We start from the raw sequence: 12,742 nt of genomic DNA, 5'->3' as shown, positions 1-12,742 counted from the left end.
GTTCCTAAACTGCATCTGTTAGTACATAATATGATGGTTATATAAATATTTCACACAACCAGAGGTGAAAACAGAGCTTAGATATGTAGAGCGTAGTTACGGAACTAATGTATAACTTACGTTATATTGTAAAAAAGAAACTCCAAAATGACAAAAAAATGTGAATGTCCGGTTGAGAAAAATGAGTGTGTCATGATTGTAAAAACTACCATTACAAAGAGTTATAGTCTGATATGTTCGAAATTTTAGACAGCATAGTTTACTAATGAAAAGGCAAAACTAGTTCTTGGATTCAAAAAGAGTGTAAAATAGTTTCAGTGGACGGGGGGTTCAAGTAAAGTTTGAGAAGCATTTGAAAATGCCCTGATGTACAGATCGAAACAGGTCGTGGACTTGCTATTAGCAACTGAGGTGACTTTTGGTTGGTTGAACATAGAGTTGTGTGATCAGCATCCTCAGAACAAGGAAAAAATAATAAATTTAGATCATTTCGTCTACTTAGGTAAATATTCTGTGTCACGTGATTCCTAAATCGAAATATTTGGTCTCAAATAGATGAAATACTGCACTCTGAATAAACTAAATAAATGATCTTCTGTAGCCGAGAGAGAGACGGATCACTGCAGTGGAGAAAAAGAATTTCGGTTTTATATGAAGATGCTAAACATTCCATGGACAACTGAAGTTCTACAGGCCTATGATGAGATACGAAACCCCATTGAAAGAAAACGTGACACCTGGTTGGGGCAACCATAGGGACATAAACGTCTCTTAAACATCACATCACAACAGTCTGCGAAACAATTGGTCAGTCAATGACGAACAGTATCCAACGTACTTAGTTTGTAGACAATCTCTCCTGGCGAAGCGGAATGGGAGGGTACCTAGAGACGATGTAAATACTTATAATACTGGAATCCACTACTGAGAGGAGCACGTTCTTCAATAAAACGCTAGGCTAGGGAATCGTTAACTCTGGGAGTACAGCCAAATACAATTATCAACGATATAATGTAGATCCAATGAGCACTTGAATACTGAAGTCTGTTCGCTGGTTTTCTACGCCGCGAAGTCCTCCTCTGCTGCACAAATCTGTGACTACTGATTCTAATTCACAACAATCGCAGTCCCGCCCATGGAGAGAGTGCCTTTGGTATAGTTGCTTGATAACTGGACAACCCTGAAATGTTTATCTTGACAGAAAAAATAGATTGACGAGAAAAGCTCCGTCTCTTTCAGTACTCGGTGAGGATCAGATTATAAGCAAATTTAGCAGACTAATATTTGGGGTAGAAACTGCTGTACGTTGCGTGGCAAAGGCGTTGCGTGCTGTCCACAGAGAGAGCAGAGAAGTGGAAGGCTGTGTTCCTGCTGAAAAATTTTCCAAGGCCGTGGGCAGGCGACAAATTAGTTTAGGAAATAAGCGCCTGAGGTCACGCGCTTCGCCCAACGAACAGTGAACACGCACTATACTTTTACCGGTTCACATTCACGTATGCTTTCCTACACCCTCACGGCCATTCCCTACTCGGGTTGTCTTCACCTGCAGCTAAAGAGCCACCGTACAGAAGTTATTTATGTATGACCCGTGGTCGTCTGAGGAAAAAATTCCAAATTCCGGAGGAGAGGGGGGGGGGGGGGGATGGGGGGAGTTTGGGAGATGGGAGGAGAAAATCATTAAATTGCCATTTTTTATTAATGAGTTAATCAGTTTCGAAACGTAGTGCTTTAAGAACTAAATATTATAGGTGACCAAAAAAGGTTGTTATTTTGTAGAAAAATAATGTTTACACAGTCACTATACGATTGAAAACTTTTTACTCCAGAGTACAGGGGTGGGAGAGGGTGGCAAATGCACCCTCTCACCCCTTCTTTCGAACGCCTATGCCGCTGTGCATTACAATAACATGCAAGCCCAATACTTGCGTCACGTCACTAGACACAACAACGGCAGTTGACCTGGATCGTACATAAACGTAACATATTGCACGTACATAGAAGGGAAAATGCACTTTGTTCAGCCACACCACTTACGACAAATTCCTATGGTTAATATTCGGGGTGACCTTAAAAGTGCAGTGGAACATAAAACAAATGCCAGGAAAAGCAGACGCTAGACTGAGTTCATGGGAAGAATGTTAAGGAAATGTAATTCATCAACGAAATAAGTGGCTTACAAAACATTTGTTCCATCGATTCACGACCACTGCTCATCGCTTTTGCACGCCTACCAGGTAGGACTGACAGAAGAGATAGAGAAGACCCAAAGAAGAGCAGTGCGTTTCGTCACGGGATCGTTTTGTCGACGTGGAAACATTACAGAGATGCTTGACAAACTCCAGTGTCAGATACCAGACGAAAGTGTTGCGCATCACGGAGTGGTTTGCCATTGATATTCTGAGATATTATGTTCCAAGAAGACTGACACCAAATTGCTTCCTCCCACAGACGTCTCACGAAGTGACCACAAAGAGAAAATTCAAGAAATTAGAGCTGCTAAAAAGGTTTACCGACAATCACTTTTCCTACGCGCCATTTGCGAACGGAATACGGAAGGCGTGAACGGATGGTGTTAGCAGAAGTACCCTCCAACACACACCATCAGGTGCCATGCGGAGCATTGATTTACATGTAGAAGTAGAATGCGTGTATACGCTAAACTCTCGACATCAGTATTTGATTGTACTCAGTACATCATCAGTCATCCTGTGTGTGTGTGTGTGTGTGTGTGTGTGTGTGTGTGTGTGTGTAAGAGATTAAGATGTATGACAGATCCCGAAACAAGGTGAAGCTGTATCGGACAACTCGATACAAGGACTAGGTGTGTCACATAGCTCGACACACGACCAGTACACATCACACAATTCGGCACACGGCCAAGGCGTATCATGAAATTACTAGCTACTAGCACTGCCTCGTACGACTCTGTATGAGAACTTTTTGTCACTCATCTGATACAATTATTTATAATACACCAAATGAAAGATCATCATATGGACGACTGGTGATCTCTGTGAGCCTCGGGGTTGGGAAGATGGTTTAGACATGCCAAATGTCTGCTTGTAGGGTCAAGTAAAAAGGTTCGTGTACCATGCACATGCTGAAACTTATAAGTGCCTCTTGGCAAGAAGTCTATGAAACATCTTCAGGGTTGTTCAGAGGGGTATGATACAACTTGTGCAACGGTGTCATGCCTGACGAGACTCTGGAGAACAACTCTTTCTAAGGTAGCTGAGAGCTTAGCAAGTAGTGAAACCCGTGTAGGTAAAACCATTATCATTAGAATGCAGTCTGTCTGTCTGTCTCTCTCTCTCTCTCTTTCTCTCTCTCTCTCTCTCTGTGTGTCTCTCTATCTATCTCTCTCTCTCTCTTTCTTTCTTTACTACCTAATTTATCTCATGTACTTTCTTTCCTGAAATGACAGTTTTACGATAAAATGTACAAATAGATTTTATATGATACGTCTATACAGATTGCTAAACTGAAGTCCCTCGCCGCGTTTTTCTGTCTGTAGGTTGATGTGATCGCAGCAACTACCGAAGATTGGTTTTCATTAATGGGTAGAGTGATCGACAAGGAATGTTTGTGTATATAATTTATCAGCGCTACGCCAGACAGGTCGTCGTGTCGTAGATACTTATACTTTCACCATCACTAATTTCGTCCAAAAATGCAGCCATCACCGTTGTAATTAATTTTATGTATGGTGTCTGAGCATGGGCACTACTTCAGTATTATGTGGTGTAAGTCCGACTCTGGTAGCTGAGTGGTCAGCGCGACAGAATTTCATACCAACGGCCCGGGTTCGATTCCCGGCTGGGTCAGTGATTTTCTCCGCTCAGGGACTGGGTGTTGTGTTGTCCTTATCATCATCATTTCGTCCCCATCGACACGCAAGCCGCCGAAGTGGCGTCAACTCCAAAGACTTGCACCAGGCGAACGGTCTCTCCTATGGGAAGCTTTAAATGCCTCTGAGCACTATGAGACTTAACTTCTGAGGTCAACAGTCCTCTAGAACTTAGAACTACTTAGACCTAACTAACCTAAGGACATCACACACATCCATGCCCGAGGCACGATTCGAACCTGCGACTGTAGTGCCTAGAACCGCTCGGCATTTCTATGTGATGTAAGAATTTGGATCTGACGGGAGGCGTCCGTGCTGTTGTGGTGGCCACTGTGTCCGGATGGGGTAGAGCTCAGCGTATCTACCTATCTAGGAGATCAGGATTCGAATTCCGGTCTGGCACAAATTTTCAACTTGTCCCATTGGTATAAATCAATGCCCACTGCCAGCGAATGTTTTGAATCCCTTCGTGTCTTTATTCATGTTGACTGCAGGACATGTCAAAAAGAACAGGCACCACATGTAGATAATAAAATCTTTCAAAAACAGGCCACACCCTCAGCAGTGTCTCTAGAACAGACATGTGGACAGCAAGTAGTATATTTGCAGAGAGGATACCTTGGTTGTGTGTGGCGGCCCAGTATGGAGGACGGCATAGCAGGGCGTGGTGGCGGGTTTCGTGGCTGTGGTGGTGGTGGCGGCCGCGGTCTGTGGAGGCAGCAGGGCAGCACGCTCCTCCTCGTCCGCCTCCTCCTCCAGCAGCTCAGCCTCCCCAGAGGACGGGATGGTGGTCAGCAGCCGCGGGGGCGGCGGCAGCACCTGCGGGAGGGGCGGTGCCGGCGCCGTGGGCGGCGGGGGTGGAGGAGACGGCGGCATCGGGGGCGGCAGGAAGTCGTCCAGCTGCACCGCCGCCTGGCGCGTCAGCCGCGGCCGCGGTCGCCCGGAGGCGGGGGTTGGGTTGGGGCCGGGAACCGTGCCACTGGACGGCGGCGTCGATGTGGGCGTCGCCGACGACGTGGCTGGGGACGCGGGAACTGCAGGCGCGTTCACCAGCCCTGCAATTGTAAATCCGCTTGCCACTGCTAGGAATTTGTAACCAGTCTGAACATTACTGTAAAAGTGTAAGTGTACATAATTCATTTTCACATGTTTCATTTTCTAGAACCCCCCAGGTTAGCCGAGAGCGGTAACCCGCCGCTACCTAGACTTGGGTAGGCCCGCCGGCCTCGGATCGAACCGCCCAGCGGATTAACGATGAGGGACGGTGTGCTAGCCAGCTGGGATGTGGCTTTTAGGCGGTTTTCCACATCCCTCTAGGTGAACACCGCGCTGGTCTCCACGTCCCGCCCCATTTACACGACTCGCCGACATTTGTAAACGTGCGCACTATTTCATGGTTTATATGGTTTATACTAGACGCAGTAGCGAAGGCAGCAGACGATCAAGTATTTAAAAAGACGAGGGCTAATAGAAATCCTTGGGTAACAGAAGAAATATCGAATTTAATTGATGAAAGGAGAAAATATAAAAATGCAGTAAATGAAGCAGGCAAAAAGGAATACAAACGTCTCAAAAATGAGATCGACAGGAAGTGCAAAATGGCTAAGCAGGGATGGCTAGAGGACAAATGTAAGGATGTAGAGGCTTGTCTCACTAGGGGTAAGATAGATTCTGCCTACAGGAAAATTAAAGAGACCTTTGGAGAGAAGAGAACCACTTGTATGAATATCAAGAGCTCAGATGGCAACCCAGTTCTAAGCAAAGAAGGGAAGGCAGAAAGGTGGAAGGAGTATATAGAGGGTTTATACAAGGGCAATGTACTTGAGGACAATATTATGGAAATGGAAGAGGATGTAGATGAAGATGAAATGGGAGATATAATACTGCGTGAAGAGTTTGACAGAGCACTGAAAGACCTGAGTCGAAACAAGGCCCCGGGAGTAGACAACATTCCATTAGAACTACTGCTGGCCTTGGGAGAGCCAGTCATGACAAAACTCTACCATCTGGTGAGCAAGGTGTATGAGACAGGCGAAATTCCCTTAGACTTCAAGAAGAATATAATAATTCCAATCCCAAAGAAAGCAGGTGTTGACAGATGTGAAAATTACCGAACTATCAGTTTAATAAGTCACAGCTGCAAAATACTAACGCGAATTCTTTACAGACGAATGGAAAAACTGGTAGAAGCGGACCTCAGGGAAGATCAGTTTGGATTCCGTAGAAATGTTGGAACACGTGAGGCAATACTAACCTTACGACTTATCTTAGAAGAAAGATTAAGAAAAGGCAAACCTACGTTTCTAGCATTTGTAGACTTAGAGAAATCTTTTGACAATGTTAACTGGAATACTCTCTTTCAAATTCTGAAGGTGGCAGGGGTAAAATACAGGGAGCGAAAGGCTATTTACAATTTGTACAGAAACCAGATGGCAGTTATAAGAGTCGAGGGACATGAAAGGGAAGCAGTGGTTGGGAAGGGAGTGAGACAAGGTTGTAGCCTCTCCCCGATGTTATTCAATCTGTATATTGAGCAAGCAGTAAAGGAAACGAAAGAAAAATTCGGAGTAGGTATTAAAATTCATGGAGAAGAAGTAAAAACATCGAGGTTCACCGATGACATTGTAATTCTGTCAGAGACAGCAAAGGACTTGCAAGAGCTGTTGAACGAAATGGACAGTGTCTTGAAAGGAGGATATAAGATGATCATCAACAAAAGCAAAACGAGGATAATGGAATGTAGTCAAATTAAATCGGGTGATGCTGAGGGAATTAGATTAGGAAATGAGACACTTAAAGTAGTAAAGGAGTTTTGCTATTTAGGGAGTAAAATAACCGATGATGGTCGAAGTAGAGAGGATATAAAATGTAGACTGGCAATATCAAGGAAATCGTTTCTGAAGAAGAGAAATTTGTTAACATCGAGTATAGATTTAAGTGTCAGGAAGTCGTTTCTGAAAGTATTTGTATGGAGTGTAGCCATGTATGGAAGTGAAACATGGACGATAACTAGTTTGGACAAGAAAAGAATAGAAGCTTTTGAAATGTGGTGCTACAGAAGAATGCTGAAGATAAGGTGGGTAGATCACGTAACTAATGAGGAGGTATTGAATAGGATTGGGGAGAAGAGAAGTTTGTGGCACAACTTGAGTAGAAGAAGGGATCGGTTGGTAGGACATGTTTTGAGGCATCAAGGAATCACAAATTTAGCATTGGAGGGCAGCGTGGAGGGTAAAAATCGTAGAGGGAGACCAAGAGATGAATACACTAAGCAGATTCAGAAGGATGTAAGTTGCAGTAGGTACTGGGAGATGAAGAAGCTTGCACGGGATAGAGTAGCATGGAGAACTGCATCAAACCAGTCTCAGGACTGAAGACCACAACAACAACAACTAGACGCAGACAGGTGGGTACACTGATTCCGTCCTGGGGGCACAAGGTGACGACAGGAGGGGCATCTGGCCACCCTCTGACACTAAAATTGACAAATCCATAAAAACAAGGCCGACCCCGCGTTGGAGTAGTAAAGAGGCCCAAAGAAGGTGATGACGAATGTTCAAATGTGTGTGAAATCTTATGGGACTTAACTGCTAAGGTCATCAGACCCTAACCTTACACAGAACTTAACCTAAATTATCCTAAGGACAAACAAACACACCCATGGCCGAGGGAGAACTCGTACCTCTGCCGGGAACAGCTGCACAGTCCATGACTGCAGCGCCTAAGACCGCTCGGCTAATCCCGCGCAGCAAAGTGATGATGACATACTTCATTTTCAAGGGTTTGCAGTGAGAGGATAGGCAATGGCATAAGTTTGCGGTTTTTAGATAATAATACCTTTGTATTCTATAATCTTCCGTTATACATTGTGTCCCAGGAGGTATGGTCAGATTTTCCGGTATATAACATGAACGCCCATTTGAAGCAAGAAACTTAATACGGACTTATACCCTACTTCGAATGCTGTCCGAGATCGAACTCATTTAACCTACATTTGTTTTCCGGTAACTGGCGCACGCATGTGTGTCTTACTCACCCTGCCTCTTTGACGATTATTTCTAGCCAAACCTAACTCGTTGTTTCAGTCTCTTTGCTCGGGATGTCTTTCTGCCATTAACTATCCCGCTGAACGCCCAGTTGTAAGTGACGTATTGTGAGTGAAGTAGTGCGAGGAATTCAGAATTTATCAGAGAGAATCATCGCTTAACTGTTTTTGTACACGCTCTGGCTAAAATGACACACATCTGCACTAACGGAGAATGTACAGAAATAGTGTATGTTTACGGCTTCTGCGGTGCCAGTCGCTTTCCGACACCTCGAATTCCTATTCGCAGAGTGTTTACAGGAGTTTTCGCCACATTTGTTGAAACAGATAGTCTTCCAAGTTCCCATTTTTCTTCTGAACGTGTAGTTCAACAACCTGCGCGGGAATAGTAGCACAATGTTGAAATGTGGCAGTGTAGTTCTACTACGAGCACACGGCGACTTTCTGCACGTGTCTCACGTATACATCTGCGGCGAACACTACAGGCGGAAAACTTGTGCCCATTTCAAATGCACCGTGTCCACAGTCTTCACATTGCCAACAATGCCACACGATTTTAACTTTGTCTGTTGTTAAATGTAAATCGTCATATGCTTTCATTAACACTATTCACTGATGAAGCCACATTTACACGGAATGGAATCAACAACACACGTAATAATCATCGATGATCGTAAGAAAATCCACGCGCTGCAATGGGAACAAATTTCCAAGTTAATTTTTCGATCAATGTTTGATGCGGCATGATCGTTATATAATTGATAGATCCAGTTATTTTAGAAGAGGGATTGGGGGAAAATTCCTTTGTTGAACGCCGTGATGACGTTCCTTTGGACACACGGACTGCGATATACTTGCAGCATGATGGAGCCGTTCCGTATTTGACCGCCCTTACTCTAATCACTGGACTGGCCGTGGTGGAACAGTTAAGTGGCCATCAAGATAGCCAGACCTTACGCCATTAAATTTTCGTTAGTAGGTTTGGATGAATTCTGAGGTGTATAAACAAAATGTGAATCCTCGAGATGAACTACTTGGTCATACTTTTCACATCTTCCAGGCTGCCGCCCTAATTAAGGAACGTGCAAGGCACTGAGACAAGCAACTAATGTTCTCCATAGAACACACAAATGCAATGAATTTGACCATGGGATATTCGAACATTTATTGTGAAATATACAACAGCTGTAACGTGACGTGTACGAAATGTTTAGATGTGAATATGTTAAAGCCGGCCGGAGTGGCCGAGCGGTTAAAGGCGCTACAGTCTGGAACCGCACGACCGCTACGGTCGCAGGTTCGAATCCTGCCTCGGGCATGGATGTGTGTGGTGTCCTTAGGTTAGTTATGTTTAAGTAGTTCTAAGTTCTAGGGGACTTACGAAGTGGCCGTGCGGTTAAAGGCGCTGCAGTCTGGAACCGCAAGACCGCTACGGTCGCAGGTTGGAATCCTGCCTCGGGCATGGATGTTTGTGATGTCCTTAGGTTAGTTAGGTTTAACTAGTTCTAAGTTCTAGGGGACTAATGACCTCAGCAGTTGAGTCCCATAGTGCTCAGAGCCATTTGAACCATTTCTAGGGGACTTATGACCACAGCAGTTGAGTCCCATAGTGCTCAGAGCCATTTGAACCAATATGTTAAAAATATGTATTTTTGAATCGATACAGTGTAATGTTTACAGTGTACTCTATAATGCAGAGAATAAATAGCAATGTGCGTCACGTGTGTTCTATCTAGGAATCCTGAATGCGTGTATATCCATATGCAGTTTTTGACTTCAAGTGATAGCTCCTGTCATATCCCTGAATGATGACCATTTCTCCCGGGATATCCCGTACAGTATTTGTTGCACCGAGAATCTGCGCATAATGTAGCTTTGATTTATATTCATAGTTCTGAGTTGCTTGTAATATCGATCCCTTGCCTCCTTTCTGCCGCCTTACATTCTATTATGTTTATCATTTGAATTATTTGTCTCAGGTTCCTTGCATTGTATGCGTTTATTGGTAATGAGATCAGCATCCCATTGTGTGTCTATTCTGTCGTCTCTGTACGATTGCTTGTTTACTGTTTCAGTGCGAGTTGATCTGGAGTGTATCAACTTTTGTTGTAACTGCCAAAGACATTCAGACATTAAACACACGAGCCAGAATGACTGTGGTGGTCCCAGGGGTGGTATGCATAAACTTTTAACCTTCAGTGATTGACTTACTTTCCAAGACAATTACATTACTCTGATTTTGTATGAAGAACCCTGCAAGATAGTTACTTTATAACACTATACGATACTTCATATTTTTCACATGTTTTCTTTCCACGTTTTAAGAGTAATTTCAGATTACAAACATATATATTTCGTCAGTTTATTGTCAAGACTATCTGTCAACACTTATTTGGGATACTGTAGCACAAATGTACTGTAAATCATTAAAAACCATATGGTAAAGAAGAGCAGTCACAGGTTGGGAAAAGGATTTTTATTATGTATAATAAAATTATGTTACAGACATAGCACTAACACCGAGAGTGCGCACAGACAGGAATGCAAATTAAAAGTGAGTGAGGCCAGACATATGTAATCGTGAAAGCGCATGCAAAACTTGGTCTACAAACTTCGTCGTGATAAAATGTTGGGCAAGGCATTGCAATAGTATGAGCCATAGTACTCCACTTATTTGGGAATAGTTTCAAAAGTATTAATTGAGGAAGAGTACTGTATCGTCAGATATATTTAATTTTTCTCATGAATGTGTCGAAGAGCACGTTGTCTAACAAATCTCGTGATCAAATCACCACGCCTCGCCTACAACAATTCCACTTCAAAGTAAGACTGCCATTCCAGAAATTTAGAACGTAAAAGACTTTCCAGCGTATAAGAATCAGCAGCTGACCTTTATCGGTATTTTATTAACTCCAAATTTATTCAGTGTTAGTAACGAGCCCAAGCAATCACTGCCAACCGTAGGACCCTTTTCCTGTCATTTTAATAACCGAGTATCACATAAACAAAATAACTTGCATTTTAGATTCATTAAAGACACAAACAGTAAATCTTAAATTTTATTAGCTCAGTGAAAAGAGAAACTTTACAGTTTACCTGACAGTGTTGATTAATTTTGTAAATTCAACTACTTTCAATGCCATTCTGAAAAAAGAGACTTATTAATCATTTAAATCGGGCGTTTGTCTGGAAATACAACAGTACATAATTTATTTCAACAGTGTTACATAAATTTATGTATTTATCTGTACGTTGTGTGATTCTCGGCTTTCGGACGTTCGGCGTTGCCTGACTCAACTGTTGCTGGTTGTTACGTATTCAGTGTTCATTCATTATTTTTCAGGTAATGAGTTTTGTGTATTGAAAAGAAATCAGTGCTAAATCCAGAAAACAGTAATTATTATAGTGAAGTAACGCTCCTCTATCACTGTTGTATCACGTGTCACACTTAGTGAATGAAACGTAGCTTCTGAATTATTACAGAGTGATCAGAGTTATGCGAATTAAGTTTCAGTGATTTTACAACGTATCGCATTTTCCACTGAGCTCTCGCGTATGCACTGATTTTCATTGCCTGCAAAAGTTTCAGTACTTATTACGTAAATTCTCATTTTCACACAACATAATCAGTTTCATAAGTTTTGCTCAGACATGAGCTGGAGACAGTATTGTTTCATTAGGCAACTTTAGTTTTGTTAAATTTTAATTAAAATTAATCGTATTCTCGTTAGCTATTCGATATCACTGAACATAATTACTTTGTAGGAGGTGGTGATCCACAGGTCGTAGATATTTGAAAAATGTCATGTTTACCCTTTTTAAATCTTTATGTAAGCAGCCATCGGTCTACTGCGCATCATCAAGTTCTTATGTGCACTTATGGCAACATATTATTCGAACACAAAAGCACTGTCGTCAGATAATAAAATCATAAATTTGTCACTGTTTCGCTTCGTAACATTAATCACACTGTCAATACAGAAACAGTTCTAGGCAATGCACTTTTTCATGTTACGTCAGCAATCGGCATCAACGTTGTGAACGGACAGTTAAATAATTTTTGTTATCTCGATCGTTAATAGTGCAGCGTATTTCGTTAGCTTAATAATTTTCAGTAGTACACTTATTCACATTCCGTCGGTACAAAATACTTCGGAGTAGGCGGCTTTTCTGAAAATAACAGAATATTAGATACACGTGCCGTTTAATTACCAGAGTGTGTGGATGGGCTACAACTTTAATTTTCTAAAATTCTCGTTCGTCCAGTTTGACGTCACTGATATCTGCTCTACTTACCAATGGCGTTAATTCTGTACAGTCACTGCGTGCAGTCCCACACAGTACAGACTAGGTGTTTCAGCCCTCAATACCCACTGTGATTCTTGGGGTTCACTGTGGATCTGTGGCCATAAAGCGACCGCGTGTCGAATTTTGTACATTCATCGTACTACAAATCGCATTATTCTGAAGAATAGATACTACATTTACTTGCTCAAGCTGGTTCATATAAACAGTCAAATTTAGGGAAATCTAAGACTCAAGTTGGTTGTATTGGCAGATAACTAGCTGCGTTCTTTACTGGGTAAAGTGACACGGCAAAGGAGAACAGGTGCGGCGCCTCGCATCGACTGCAGCACTAAGGATGGCAGCTCAGTTGGGCAGCACGGTGATGGAAAACACGTCCTGTCCCGTACCGCCAGCAGTCAAGTTTCTGCGCGCTTGTAGCTCGCTGACTTAATGCTTTATAGCGGTGGCGTCGCAAACGGTGAGTTAGCAACCTTCTCTGCATTTTGTTAGTATTAGCAATGAAACATTTTTCAGGAAGTCCTACCGAACATGGGTACTAAAGT

This window comes from Schistocerca piceifrons, chromosome 7, assembly GCF_021461385.2.
Source record: "Schistocerca piceifrons isolate TAMUIC-IGC-003096 chromosome 7, iqSchPice1.1, whole genome shotgun sequence".
Classification (NCBI taxonomy): domain Eukaryota; kingdom Metazoa; phylum Arthropoda; class Insecta; order Orthoptera; family Acrididae; genus Schistocerca; species Schistocerca piceifrons.
This window is presented reverse-complemented; position numbering follows the sequence as displayed.